Source organism: Papio anubis, chromosome 14 (assembly GCF_008728515.1).
Source record: "Papio anubis isolate 15944 chromosome 14, Panubis1.0, whole genome shotgun sequence".
Classification (NCBI taxonomy): domain Eukaryota; kingdom Metazoa; phylum Chordata; class Mammalia; order Primates; family Cercopithecidae; genus Papio; species Papio anubis.
Window position 1 is genome coordinate 101,613,427 of NC_044989.1, and position 13,894 is coordinate 101,627,320.

The 13,894-nt window shown below is 44.9% G+C and overlaps 1 long non-coding RNA gene across 2 annotated transcripts; it reads left to right on the top strand.

The window, feature by feature from the left end:
* The first annotated feature begins 1,590 nt into the window (after window positions 1-1,590).
* Window positions 1,591-11,280, top strand: LOC110741099. Of its 2 annotated transcripts, none has more exons than XR_002516793.2 (4): window positions 1,591-1,882; window positions 5,513-5,669; window positions 8,557-8,651; window positions 9,822-11,280. It is a non-coding gene; the product is annotated as an uncharacterized LOC110741099 (long non-coding RNA). The 2 variants fall into 2 exon arrangements; XR_004178365.1 differs by lacking the exon at window positions 1,591-1,882 and adding an exon at window positions 3,166-3,209.
* Window positions 11,281-13,894: the final 2,614 nt, after the last annotated feature.

The window sequence follows — 13,894 nt, forward strand, 5'->3', positions numbered from 1 at the left end:
GGAGTGCAGTGGCCGGCTCTCAGCTCATTGCAAGCTCCGCCTCCCAGGTTTACGCCATTCTCCTGCCTCAGCCCCCCAAGTAGCTGGGATTACAGGCACCCGCCACCTCGCCTGGCTAGTTTTTTGTATTTTCAGTAGAGACAGGGTTTCACTGTGTTAGCCAGGATGGTCTCGATCTCCTGACCTCGTGATCCGCCCGTCTCGGCCTCCCAAAGTGCTGGGATTACAGGCTGGAGCCACCGCGCCCGGCCCCCAGAATCATTTTTCTTTCCCCCATGCTGAACCACTGGGGTTTGGGGAGTACGAAATGCTACAATATTGTACATGCATGGCAAATTCTTCTGTTACCTGTCCAAAGGGGATCCAATGGCACCCTGGGCTGGGGCAAAGGGATTTGGAGGTTGAACTTTATCAAAGAAGTGGCTGAATCTGGAAAATCAGGGCCAAGAATAAAAGTGTGATTCATCCTGGAAACTGCCTGGGGTCCTCCCTCTTAGTGGGTACAGGATACAGCTTCAGGCTTGTCTAACAACACCTGTTCCAATGGTCGGAGTAGACAGCACACTGACTGCCACAGTCCTGCAGTCTGAAGTTTCCATTTTGCTGGTACTTTGGGGCAGGAGAGCCAACTCCCTTAGCATCAAGTTACTGCATGCTTACCGTGGAATGTTTGTGCTGTTGCAGAGGGAAAAAGCGAACTTTGCCCAGTGTCTCACCTATGAGTGCTATGAATGAGACATTGCTTGGTGTAGCAGGGAGATATCTGAGCTGAGAGAGCTCAGCTCTGGTCTTCAGCTGTCAGTTTGGGGTTGTGTATTATTCTGTTTTCATGCTGCTGATAAAGACATACCCGAGACTGAGCAACTTACGAAAGAAAGAGGTTTAATTGGACTTACGGTGTCACATGGCTGGGGAAACCTCACAATCATGGCAAAAGGAAAGGAGGAACAAGTCACATCTTATGTGCAGGCAAAAAATCAGAGAACTTGTACAGGGAAATGCCACTTTTTAAAAACCATCAGATCTTGTGAGACTTATTCACTATCAAAGAAACAGCTGAATCTGGAAAATCGGGGCCAAGAATAAAAGTGTGATTCATCTCATGAGACTTATTCACTGTCAGGAGAATAGCTTGCCCCCATCTATCTCATCCCCATCTTGTCCCCACTATCAGAAAGGACTTGCCCCCATGATTCAATTACCTCCCACCAGGTCCCTTTCACAACATGTGGGAATTTAAGATGAGGTTTGGATGGGGACACAGCCAGACCATATCAGATTGGGAGACTTTGGACAAGTCATCCCTTTCCTTCCACCTGTCTTTCTTCATCTATAAAATAAAGGAACTGGATTAAATGAGCTAGGAAGCTCCTTCTAAACCTAGCTCTTTTTTTTTTTTTTTTGACAGAGACTCACTCTGTTGCCTGGGCTGGAGTGCAATGGCGTGATCTCGGCTCACTGCCAACCTCCACCTCCTGGGTTCAAGCAATTCTCCTGCCTCAGCCTCCTGAGTACCTGGGACTATAGGCGCGCACCACCATGCCTGGCTAATTTTTGTATTTTTAGTAGAGATGGCATTTCACCATGTTGGTCAGGCTGGTCTTGAACTCCTGACCTCAGGTGACCCACCTGCCTCGGCCTCCCAAAGTTCTGGGATCACAGGCGTGAGCCACTGCATCCCCCAGGCTAAATCTAGCTTTTGCTCATCCATCTTTTTGAAAATGATGCAAAAAGTTTAGTTGATAGTGAACTAACAGCATTCTGTCTTGTCTTTTCTTTTTTCACGGACAGGGTCCGTCTGGCTATGTTGTACAGGCTGGCCTCCAACTCCTGAGCTCAAGCCATCCTCCTGCCTCAGCCTTCTGAGTAGCTGAGACTACAGGTAACAGAGTTCTTTCTGATATTAGGGTTAATATTGGGCCTGGATGTTTCTAGTGAAACTGCTTATCATTTTTTCACAACATATATATTGAGCATCTACTAGGCACTTGATAAAACAGTGAGGAAAATAAAGATTCCTACCCCACGTGGAACTTACATTGTAGCAGAAAAATGCAGACGCTAAACAATAAACACCATAAAAACAAGCTTATATAATAGGCAACAGATAATTTGGATAATTTCAGCAAAAGTGCCTAGCCAAGTGGAAACCCCAAACCAGTCTACTATGGAAATTGATTTGAATGCTTTGAATATTTTCACTGCTGTCTTTAACCAACTAACCAGATTGCCCAGCTGTGGGAAGAGGATGGGGCTGGCCAAGAAGCTTGGATTCTTGCCTTAATTACGAGTTTAGTTTGTAAGTAAATAACCAAATCAAGCTGGGTTAAGCAAAAAGGGGGAATTTATGCTAAGAATCCAAGACTGAAAGCTGGACTCAGGACAGAGACTAGGATACCAGGGGTGCACACTTGTAGAAGGCACAACAGGTTTGTACAAGGGCAGGCCGACACCCAAGGGGAAGACATCAGTTCAGTGTTTAGGGGCTTCACCAGCCTGGTGGGCCCTCCACAGGGGCTGAAACAGCCCTGGACACCTCCAGGGGTCTGGGTGTCCTTCTTCTCCCCAGGCCAGGAGTCCTTCCACCACATCACACCAGGGACATTCAAGCAGCTGATATTCCACATTAAGTACATTTCACTATTTATTATTATTATTTTTGAGACAGAGTCTCACTCTATCACCCAGGCTGGAATGTAGTGGCACGATCTCCGCCCACTGCAACCTACACCTCCCAGGTTCAAGCAGTTGTCCTGTCTCGGCCTCCCAAGTAGCTGAGATGACATGTGCCACCATGCCTGGCTAATTTTTTGTGTTTTTAGTAGAGACGGGATTTCACCATATTGGTCAGGCTGGTCTCGAACTCCTGACCTCAAGTGATCCACCCACATTGGCCTCCCAGAGTGCTGGGATTACAGGCGTGAGCCACCAAACCCAGCCATTTCACTATTTTTAAAAAGTTAGAGCTGTTACTATTTGGTTTTATAAATGAATATTAATTTGACTTTGCCATTTTTCTCTTCATATTTGGGGGTCAAAAAATTTTATTTCCAGGATTCAAACATGGTTTCTTTCTTTTTTTTTTTTAATAGGATCTCACTCTGTCACCTAGGCTGAAATGCAGTAGCATGACCATGCTCACTGCAGCCTCAATTTCCTGGGTTCAAGCAATCCTCCCTCCTCAGCCACCCAAGAAGCTGGGACCATAGGTACATGCCACCATGCCTGGCTTATTTTAAAAGTTTTGTAGAGATGGGGGGAGGGGTCTCACTACATTGCCCAGGCTGGTCTTGAACTCCTGGGCTCAAGCCTTCCTCCTGCCTCAGCTTCGCAGAGCGCTGGGATTACAGACATGAGCCACTGCGCCCAGCCTCAACCATTTTTGAGAGCCCTGGAACTCATACAGGCTCTGGGCCCAGTGTGGCTGGCTGCTCTGAACCTGCCTCTCTCCCAGAGCCTGGAGCTCAGCACACCTGAAACCTTCAGCCAACTCATTCTGATTGCTTCCTGCACCGAAGGGCCTCAGCTGAAATCCATCTCACTGTGGTCTCCGATGGTCAGATTTGATAAAGGGGCCAGGTAGGAACCTGAGCCACCTGGGGGATGGTTGTGACTCTCAAAGCAGACACACGTTCTCCATTAGTGGCCCTCCGAGGAGCCCAATTTCAGCAGAATCATTAAAAGTTGATGATTCTGCAAACGTCTTTTTGTCTGCTGTGGGGTGGCGGAAGCAGGGAAGTGTAGTTTTCCTCTGAAATGATGAAGCCCTAGGCAAAGAAAGGCAGTAAGACAATTCCATACTTAACCTTAGAGTGACCATGAAATTCAACACTGAAGACTTTTAAGAGAGATTCAGGAGGAGAGGAGAGCTCGGGTCACCACTGAGATACTTAAAGGTCAAGAGCTGGGGAAAAAAAACATCAAGAACTGCATTCAAATTAAATCAGAGGGCTGGGCGCGGCGGCTCATGCCTGTAATCCCAGCACTTTGGGAGGACAAGGCGGGCAGATCAGGAGGTCGAGAGATCGAGACCGTCCTGGCCAACATGGTGAAACCCCATCTCTACTAAAAAAATACAAAAATTAGCTGGGCGTGATGGCGAGTGCCTGTAATCCCAGCTACCTGGGAGACTGAGGCAGGAGGATTGCTTGAACCAGGGAGTTGGAGGTTGCAGTGAGCCGAGGTCGTGCCACTGCACTCCAGCCTGGCGACAGAGCAAGACTCCATCTCAATAAATAAATAAATAAAATCAGAGTGCAGAAGACCAGGGCTTAGCAGCATTATTATTATTTTTTTTTTCCTCAAGAATTGAGGACCTCAAGAATTGTTTAGGCTTTGAGAGTTGCTTTGAGACATTGAACAACATCATCATGTGTGAGAGCATCCTTCTCATCCAGCCCTGGCTGGGCTGGGTTACAGCGTCTCCTCTCAGGAGGCCCTCAGCCCCACTTGGGGAGAACTACAAGCTGCAGAACTGCAAAGGGCCCTAGATACACAGATAAGTGAGCAACACGACTGAGGGGCTGCAAGCCTCTTGTAGTCGGAATTGATGCTTAAGCTGAGGTGGAGCTCCTGTTTCCTGATCCCCACCTGAGCTTTGCACTGACCACCCAAAACATGCATGCAAGTTGATTCATTTGGGAAAACTAGAGGCTGGGCACGGCGTCTCATGCCTGTAACCCCAGCACTTTGGAAGGCTGAGCTGGGAAGATCTCTCGAGACCAGCCTGGGCAACATGGTGAGACCCGTCTCTACCAAAAAGTTTAAGAAATTAGCCGGGTGCAGTGGCAGGCACCTACCGTCTCAGCTATTCAGGAGGCTGAGGAAGAATTGCTTGAGCCCAGGAGGTGGAGGCTGCAGTGAGCCACAGCACTCCAACCTGGGTGACAGAGCAAGACCTTGTCTCAAAGAAAAAGAAATGAAAAGAAAAACCGTAAGTCCTTTCTTTCTTTCCTTCTTTTCTTTCTTTCCTTCTTTTCTTTCTTTCCTTCTTTTCTTTCTTTCCTTCTTCTCTTTCTTTCCTTCTTCTCTTTCTTTCCTTCTCTTTCTTTCTTTCCTTCTTTCTTTTTTTGATGAGGTCGTGCTTTGTCTCCCAGGCTGGAGTGCAGTGATGCAATCACAGTATCACACCCTTGAATACCTGGGTTCAAGCCATCCTCCTGCCTTGGTCTCCCTGAGTAGCTGGGACCACAGGTATGAGCCACCATGCCCAGCTAACTTTTTTTTTCAGAGATGGGGTCTCACTATGTTGTCCAGGCTGGTCTTGAACTCCTAATCTCAAACAATCCTCCTTCCTTGGCCTCCCCAAAGTGCTGGAACTACAGGACGAGCCCAACCTAGAAGTGATTTCTAAATTCTGAATAATATTTCTACAATTAATTAATTTGCTAACACAAACACTAGTTTAGAAACATAGTACTTAAAGTTGACTGTTTTTCTTTTCCACAAAAGTACAGTTTATGCTCAGTGGGTTTTGCCTGTTGACCTATTTCTCTCTGGTTATTTGTCACAGACCCACAGTTGATTAACGTCACCACCGGATCTGGGAAAAATGGCTTATGGGCAGTTTCACGTCATAAAATCTTCTTGCTATTATTAAACAGAAAAAAACGCCCGTGAGCTCAAAGAAGGAGAGTGCTGTTCATGAGGTTGGAGGCATTTTGCAATGGGTAGGTCATGGCCATATGAAATGTTTGCTTCCTCTGTTTCTCTTCAGCTCTTTCCCTGGGCAGTTCTGTGTGTGCCTCTCCTCCTAGGTGAGCCATGCTAATTGTCCTCCCCTGAGAGAAGAAGCTCTAGGGGTCAGGAATGTCTCAGCTTGACATGGGAGGTGTCAGAATAAGGCTGTTCTTGTCCTTCCCTGTGCCCTGAGCATGTGGCAGCATGCCCTCCTCTCTTTTATGGAGTAAAAGAGCTGCGTGTGTGGTGACAAGGACACCTTGGGAACAGGAGGCTTTGATTCCACTCTCTGTTCGCCACAGACCACCAGGTCACCTTGGCAACCCCCTTAGCTTGCATTACTGTTAACTCCGCAGAAGCTGGAAGTGAAGCCGAAGAGGTTCCTATTTCACACGCCAGCCGGCTCAGTGGGGGCGGGGGCGGGGGCGGGGGCGGGAGTGGGAGTAGGAGGAAAACCTGAGGTTTGATAGCTTCCCACGGTGGGAACCACCACCCCTGACAGGAATCTACCACACTGGAAAACACCTGTGTTCCAGCCCTTCTGTGGAGTCTGACTGCCCTTTCCTCCCTCCTATTTTTTTTTTTTTTTTTTAAGACGAGTATTGCTGTGTCGCCCAGGGTGGGCTGAAGTGGTGCAGTCTCAGCTCACTGCAGCCTCTGCTTCGCAGGTTCAAGCAATTCTCCTGCCTCAGCCTCCTGAGTAGCTGGGACTACAGGCGTGTACCACCACACCCGGTTAATTTTTGTATTTTTAATAGAGATGGAGTTTTGCCATGTTGGCCAGACTGGTCTCGAACTCCTGACCTCAAGTGATCTACCCACTTCGGCCTCCCAAAGTGCCGGGATTACAGGCTGAACCACCGTGCTCAGCCCCCTCCTCCTATTTCTCTGAGTATAGAAACTGAGGGGACTGAGACTAGAGGGAAAAGGGATAACGGAATTTCAATGATTTAAAAGCTGTAACTCCTGTCTCCCTAAAACGCATAAAACTAAACTGTAACCCGATTGCCTCAGAACCACTTATTCAAGGCTTCTTGGGTTCATTGTTCCTCCAGACTGTGGTCATTCATATTGGCTCAGAATAAACCTCTTTAAAATATCTTACAGGATTTGGTTTTTCTCTTAACACAGGAGATAGCATCAGATCCCACAGGTTGAGGGCTCAGTCCCCAAAACTGCCCCCTCACCTTCAGACACCAGTTGCAAGTCCGAGCATCTGGAACTTCTGACCAACTGGCTTCAAGTTGGGGTTCCTGCAACCCTGTCTTTGAGTTCAATTAATTTAATAGAGTGGCTCACAGAACTCAGGGAAACACGTTTACTAGTTTATTATGAAGGATGTTACAAAGGATATAGATGAAGAGATGCATAGTACAAGGTATAAGGGAAGGGGCAAGGGGCTTCCATGCCCTCCCCAGGGCACCACCCTCCAGGAACCTTCATGTGTTCAACTTTCTGGAAACCCTCTGAACCCTGTCCTCCTGGGTTTTTATGGAGGCTTCATTACATAGGCATGATTGATTAAACCATTAGCCATTGATGATCAGCTTAACCTTCAGCCCCTCTCCCCTTCCTTGAGGTTAGAGGTAGGGCTGAAAGTCCCAACCCTCTAATCCTGCCTTGGTCTTTCCAATGACCAGCTCCATCCCTAATATTGAGCTGTCAGTCATCATTAACACACAAAAAGATAGCACTCAGGAGATTTCAAGGATTTTAGGAGTTGTATGCCAGAAAATGGGATGAAGGCCAAATATATATTTCACAATATCACAGAGAGTAAACAGTTAAAATGATTCATGTGATGTCAGTGACTCGGGTCAAAAGCTAAACTGCTGCAACCATCAAGCCTTAACATGTGATAGTTCAAGGCAGACACTTTGTTTCTCTCACTAATAGTCCAATGCAGGAGTTCTAGGTCAGCAGAACTCTGCTCCACACAGTCACTCAGGGGCCCAGGCTCCTGGTAGCCCTGCCATCTCTCCTACTTGGCATCTAGAGGGGCTCTGATTAGTACCATCCCTGCCAGAAGGAAGGCGGCAAAGGGCATGGAAAGGCTTTACACACATGAGGGGCTTTACACACCAGGCCAGGAATAGGGACCTATCTTTCATTTCTACTTCCACTGGCAAGCATTTGATCTCATGGCCACTCCAGACTACAAGGGAGGCTGGAAAATGGACTCCAGCCTTGAGTCCAGGTAGAAAGGAGGGCCAGTTTTGTTGGACAGCCAGCAGTCTCTGCCCTGATGGCTTTATCAAAATGGAAACATTTGAAAGGAAAACTAGACCTCAGAGTTCAGTTTAACTCTCACATGTCCAGGACCTCTCAGACTTCCCAAAGCTGCCAGTAGAGGGCCAGGCTTTCACTCTGAGGACTGTCCCCTCTCCCAGCTTCCACGGATTCTAGAGCAGGGAATCAGAAGCCATAGGACCACATTCGAGGTTTATTCTTTGGATCAAGTATGAGCATCTGTGGCTCTATTTTTAAAGCTAAGTACTTCTTTTTCTGGATGGGTATTGGGGTAAATTGTGCTAGATATGCAGTTAAAGAAAGTACACTCAAGAAATAGATTTCCAGCCAGGCGTGGTGGCTTGCGCCTATAATCCAAGCACTTTGGGAGACTGAGATGGGAGGATAGCTTGAAGCTGCGAGTTTGTGACCAGCCTGGGCAACATAGTAAGACCTCGTCTTTACAAGAAATAAAAATATTAGCCAGGCATGGTGGCACACACCTGTAGTCCCAGCTACTGAGGAAGCTGAAGCAGGATGATCCCTTGAGCCCAGAAATTTGGGGCTGCAGTGAGCTAGGATTGCACCATGGCATGCCGGCAGAAAAAAAAAATTTTTCCATTAATAATGTTAAATTTTTTTTTACAGTTGTTGTGGAAGATAAAGCGCAGCCTGGCATATGCTCTTTCAAAGGAAGTTCTCAGGAATATCCTGTATATGGCACCAGACCTCAGACAATTCAGGTAGACAAAGACCCTCATGTGTATCAACCTACATAATGCTAGAAAAAAATCTTGAATATTCAAGGTCAGAGTATTTTTTAGAGGGTTTCTGTTTTTCCCTTATTTACAAGTTTGGCTTTTTCCTGATGTTCTATCAGTGACTAGAAATTGTATTAGTCCCTTCTCATGCTGCTATAAGGACATACCCAAGACTGGGTAATTTATAAAGGAAAAATGTTTAATTGGCTCACAGTTCTGCATGGCTGTGGAGGCCTCAGGAAACTTACAATCGTGGTGGAAGGGGAAGCAAACACGTCCTTCTTTTGTTTGTTTTGTTTGTTCTCTCGTGAGAACAAACTCAGTATCACAAGAACAGCATGGGGAAACCACCCCCATGATTCAATTACCTCCACCATGTCTCTCCCATGACATGCGGGGATTATGGGATTACAATTCAAGATGAGATTTGGGTGGGGAGGCAGCCAAACCACATCAGAGATCAATTTTGACTGTTGGAATTTTGGTGACATAGCAGAAGAATGACACTTTTGGACAAGTCTGGGGTTACATCTAGATATTATTTCCAAATTGCACATTATTTCAGGGACTTGTGACCCCTAATATTTTGGCTTAAGATATGGTTAAGAAGTGGCTCAATTTATAGTACCATGCACCTGGCTTCTATCATAAAACTCCATTAGAACCACAGTCTTGACGATTTTCAACTAGTCAGCCTCCATATATCAGGGGATGGATTGCCCAGGCTGTGGGTTGTCTGACTTTTGAAAACTAAAAATAAAATTCTAAGTCCCCAGCCATCTGAATGGATCCTTCCTCTCGACGAAGGGCATTCCAGAGTTAACCTGAAAAACTAGTTCAGGCCATGATGGAAAGGAGGGGTCAGATATACCTCATTATACCCTCCTCCCTTATGGAGTTCAGGCACAGCTGACCAGCATTAACACGAAAACAGATCCTAAGACTGACAAAACAGACTTTTTGTAGCGATAAGAGGTATCCAATTCCAGCCTAACTCTAGTATAGCATCACAAGACAGATAAGAGGCCCTGAAAGAAACTGAAGTATTTTACCCCCAAATTATGTTTCTTTGCTATATCTTGAAATAATCCTGCAAAGCTGTCTCTTGTGGGGAAAATCTACATTCTGAAGAGAATCCCCTTTCTTTTCCAGGCCTCTTTCTTGATCCAGGAGAGAATCAACTCTGATAAGAAACATCTACAATCTATTCTCTCTGAAGCCTGCTACCTGGAAGCTTCTTTTGTGTAAGAGGAACCATTTAGGGGTCTCCACAACCCCTTATCTTAACCCAGACATTCCCTTCTATTGATTCTAGATTTTTAGATAATAACCTCTTTCTACCAATTGCCAATCAGAAAGTCTTTGAATCTCCCTGTGACCTGAAAGCCCCACCTTGCTTCGAGTTGTCCTGTCTTTCCAGACCAAATCAGTGTACATACTACGTGTATTGATTGATGTCATATGTTTTCCTAAAATGTTTGAAACCAACCTGTAGCCCGACCACCTTGGGCATATGTCCTCAGGATCTCCTAAGGGCTGTGTGACAGGCTATTGATCACTCATATTTGGCTCAGAATAAATCCGCAAATATTTTACAGACTTTGACTCTTTTTGTCGACACTTTATTTCTCTACTTTTTCCCTGTGAGGCCATTTTGTGGTGTTTTTTTTTTGGTGTGCTTCACACCCATGGAGACCAGGAAAGGCAAGATTACGGAAAATCAGTTCCAACTAGAGGTGTTGCTCATCAGTGGTGAAACATGAGGACAAGGAGGCTGGATCTAATGCTTAAATCACATCCTTGCACTATCCTCTGCACCTGCAGTGTGCTCTAACTTGCGAGTTGCAGCTGTGGTCAGAGCAGCTGTTTTAGGTAAAGGAGTGAGTTTGCTCTGCCTGGTCAGATACTCTCCTGCCCTTTTATCTGCTGAAAAACGCTCTGGAGACCTCATGGGAGAGGTAAAAACACTCAGGTGTAAAAGATTTCTAAGGTTTACTAAATATAAGCCTTCTCAGAGCCAACTGCTTGTAATCCCTGATGCCTCAAGCAGAAGGAATCAACCTCTGTTCTGGAAGCTGGTGTCTGTAAGTACCAAACTCCTTCAGTTCAGGGAATAATTCATGAGTAGATTGTTCCTTAAATGCATGAAAATGGGTCTTACAGTTGGCAGCTTTTTCGCCTGTGCCTGAGGTGGGCCTCAGCCACAATGAATCCAGCATAAATGCAAATTGCAGAAAGCTCTTGACTTCTGTAGGCATGTTTCTCTGTTTAGGCAATTTTTTCGAGGAAGAAGCTTGGGATGTAACATCTTACATGGTGCAGTTTGCATGCACAAGGCTAGATAAAAAATGCCTCAACTGTTAAGCAAACAAACAGTTGGTCTTCTTTATTCTCTTTCCCTTTTCCTTTGTTCACCTTAGGCCGCTTAGAGCTTGTCTATACATGTCTTAAGTGAGGGTATTAAGGCAAAGGTATGGGTAGAAAGAAAAGGAAAACGTGAGCAAAGTGATGAAAAACCAATAGAAAAATTTTGTGGGGAAGTTTTAATGGTTGCCACTACAAGAAAATCACCTGTAAATCTCTAACTTTTAAAACTGTAACTTTCCCATAAACAGTTAACTAAATGTTACCACACCCAGCCAAAATGGAGTTAGCTTGTACCTGTAATCCCAGCACTTTAGGAGGCCAAGGTGGGAGGATCCTTTGAGACCAGCCTGGGCAACATATGAGACCTCGTCTCTACAAAAACTTTTACAAAAACAAAGTTAACTTCATTTAACAACGTTTAGGCAAATTCCACTTAGGATAGCATCAAAAATAATAAAATACTTTGGAATAAGCTTAACAAAAGAAGTATAAGATTTGTATGCTAAAAATGACAAAATGTTGAAATTAAAGTAGGCATAAATAAGTGAAAGGCATACATATGATCATAGATTATAAGAGTTAATATTATTAAAATGGCAATACTATTCAAAGTGATCTACAGATTCAGTGCAATTCCTTTCAAAATCCTACCTGCTTTTTTTTTTTTTTTTAATGGAAATTGACAAGCTGATCTCAAATTCCTATGGAAATGCAAGAAACTCAGAGTAGTGAAAACAATCTTGAAAAAGAACAAAGTTGGAGGACACACACTTTTTTTTTTTTTTTTTGAGATGGAGTCTCGCTCTGTCGCCCAGGCTGGAGTGCAGTAGCACTATCTCTGCTCACTGCAAACTCTGCCTCCCAGGTTCACGCCATTCTCCTGCCTCGGCCTCCTGAGTAGTTAGGACTACAGGCACCTGCCGCCACACCTGGCCAATGTTTTGTATTTTTATTACGGACAGGGTTTCACCGTGTTAGCCAGGATGGTCTCAATCTCCTGACCTTGTGATCCACCTGCCTCAGCCTCCCAAAGTGCTGGGATTACAGGCATGAGCCACTGCACCTGGCCAGGACTCACACTTTCTAATTACAAAACAAACATAGCTACAATAATCAAGACTATGTAATACCGACATAGGCATAGACATGTAGATCAATGGAATAGACTTGAAAGTCCAGAAATAAATGTTTACATTATAGTCAATTGATTTTCAGCAAATGTCCCAAGACATTTAATGGGGAAATAATCTTTTTAACAGGTCCCATTGGTTGTGGGACAATTGGATATTTACATGTAAACGAATGAAGTTGAACCCCCTACCTCAACCACATGAAAAATTAACTCAAAATGGGGGGGGAAAAAAGCCCATAAATTTAAAAGTTAAAACTATAAATTATTAGACGCATACATAAGTGTACATCTTCATGACTTTAGGTTTCTTACATGTGGCATCAAAAGTACAAACAACAAAAAAAGAAAAAATAGGTAAACTGAACATTACAAAAATTAAAAACATTTGCTCTTCAAAGGACACCATCAAGAAAGCGAAAAGACAATCCACATGGGAAGCAATTTTTTGAAATCATATATCTGATAAGGAATTTTGTTATTAATGTAACTCCACAAATTCATAAATTGAAGCCCTTGCCCCTAATGTGATGATATTTGGAGTTAGGGCCTTTAACAAGGCAATTGAGGTTAAATGACATAAATGTTGGGTCCTAATTTAATAGGACTGGTGTGCTTATGAGACGAGGAAGAGGCCGGGCACAGTGGCTCATGCCTATAATCCCAGCACTTTCGGAGGCAAGGCGGGGAGTAGGGGGTGGATCACTTAAGGTCAGGACTTCAAGACCAGCCTGATCAACATGGTAAAACCCCATCTCTACTAAAAATGCAAAATAGCCGGGCATGGTGGTACATCCCTGTAATCCCAGCTATTCGGGAGGCTGAGGCAGGAGAACTGCTTGAACCCGGGAGGCAGAAGTTGCAGTGAGCTGAGATCGTGCCATTGCACTCTAGCCTGGGCAACAAGAGTTAAACTCTGTCTCAAAAAAAAAAAAAAGAGGAGGAAGAGACACCAGGGGTGCTCAAGCACAGAGAAAAAGGAGGTAATTGTCTACAAACCAAAGAGAAAAGCCTCACCAGAAACAAACCCTGCTAGCACCTTGATCTTGGACTTCCAGACTCTAGAGCTATGCTGTGAGAAAATAAATGTCTTATGTTTGAGCTGTGGTATTTTGTTCTGGCAGCCTGAGCAAATGAGTACAGACTTGTATCTAGAATATATAAAGAACTATTACAGCTCAATAATAAAATGAAAACCCAATTTAAAAATGGGTAAAGGATCTGAATAGAGGGTGCTCCAAAGAAGATCTACCAATGACTAATAAACACTTGAAAAGATGCTCAACAACATTAGCTATTAAGAAAACCATAATGGGGTACCACTTCACGTTGACTATAATGGCTATAATCAAAAAGACAATACTGACCAGGCACAGTGGCTCACGCCTGTAATCTCAGCATTTTGAGGGGCTGAAGCAGGAGGATTGCTTGAGCCCAGGAGTTTGAGACCAGCCTAGACAACATATGGAGACCTTGTCTCTACAAAAAAGTTATTTATTTACTTATTTATTTGTAGACAAAGTCTATCTCTTTTGCCCAGGCTGGAGTGCAGTGGCACCATCTCAGCTCATTGCAACGTCCGCCCCCTGGGCTCAAGCGAATCTCCTGCCTCCGCCTCCTAAGTAGCTGGGACTACAGGTGTGTGCCACCACACCTGGCTGATTTTTGTACTTTTAGCAGAGATGAGGTTTCACCATGTTAGCCAGGCTGGTCTCGAACACCTGATCTC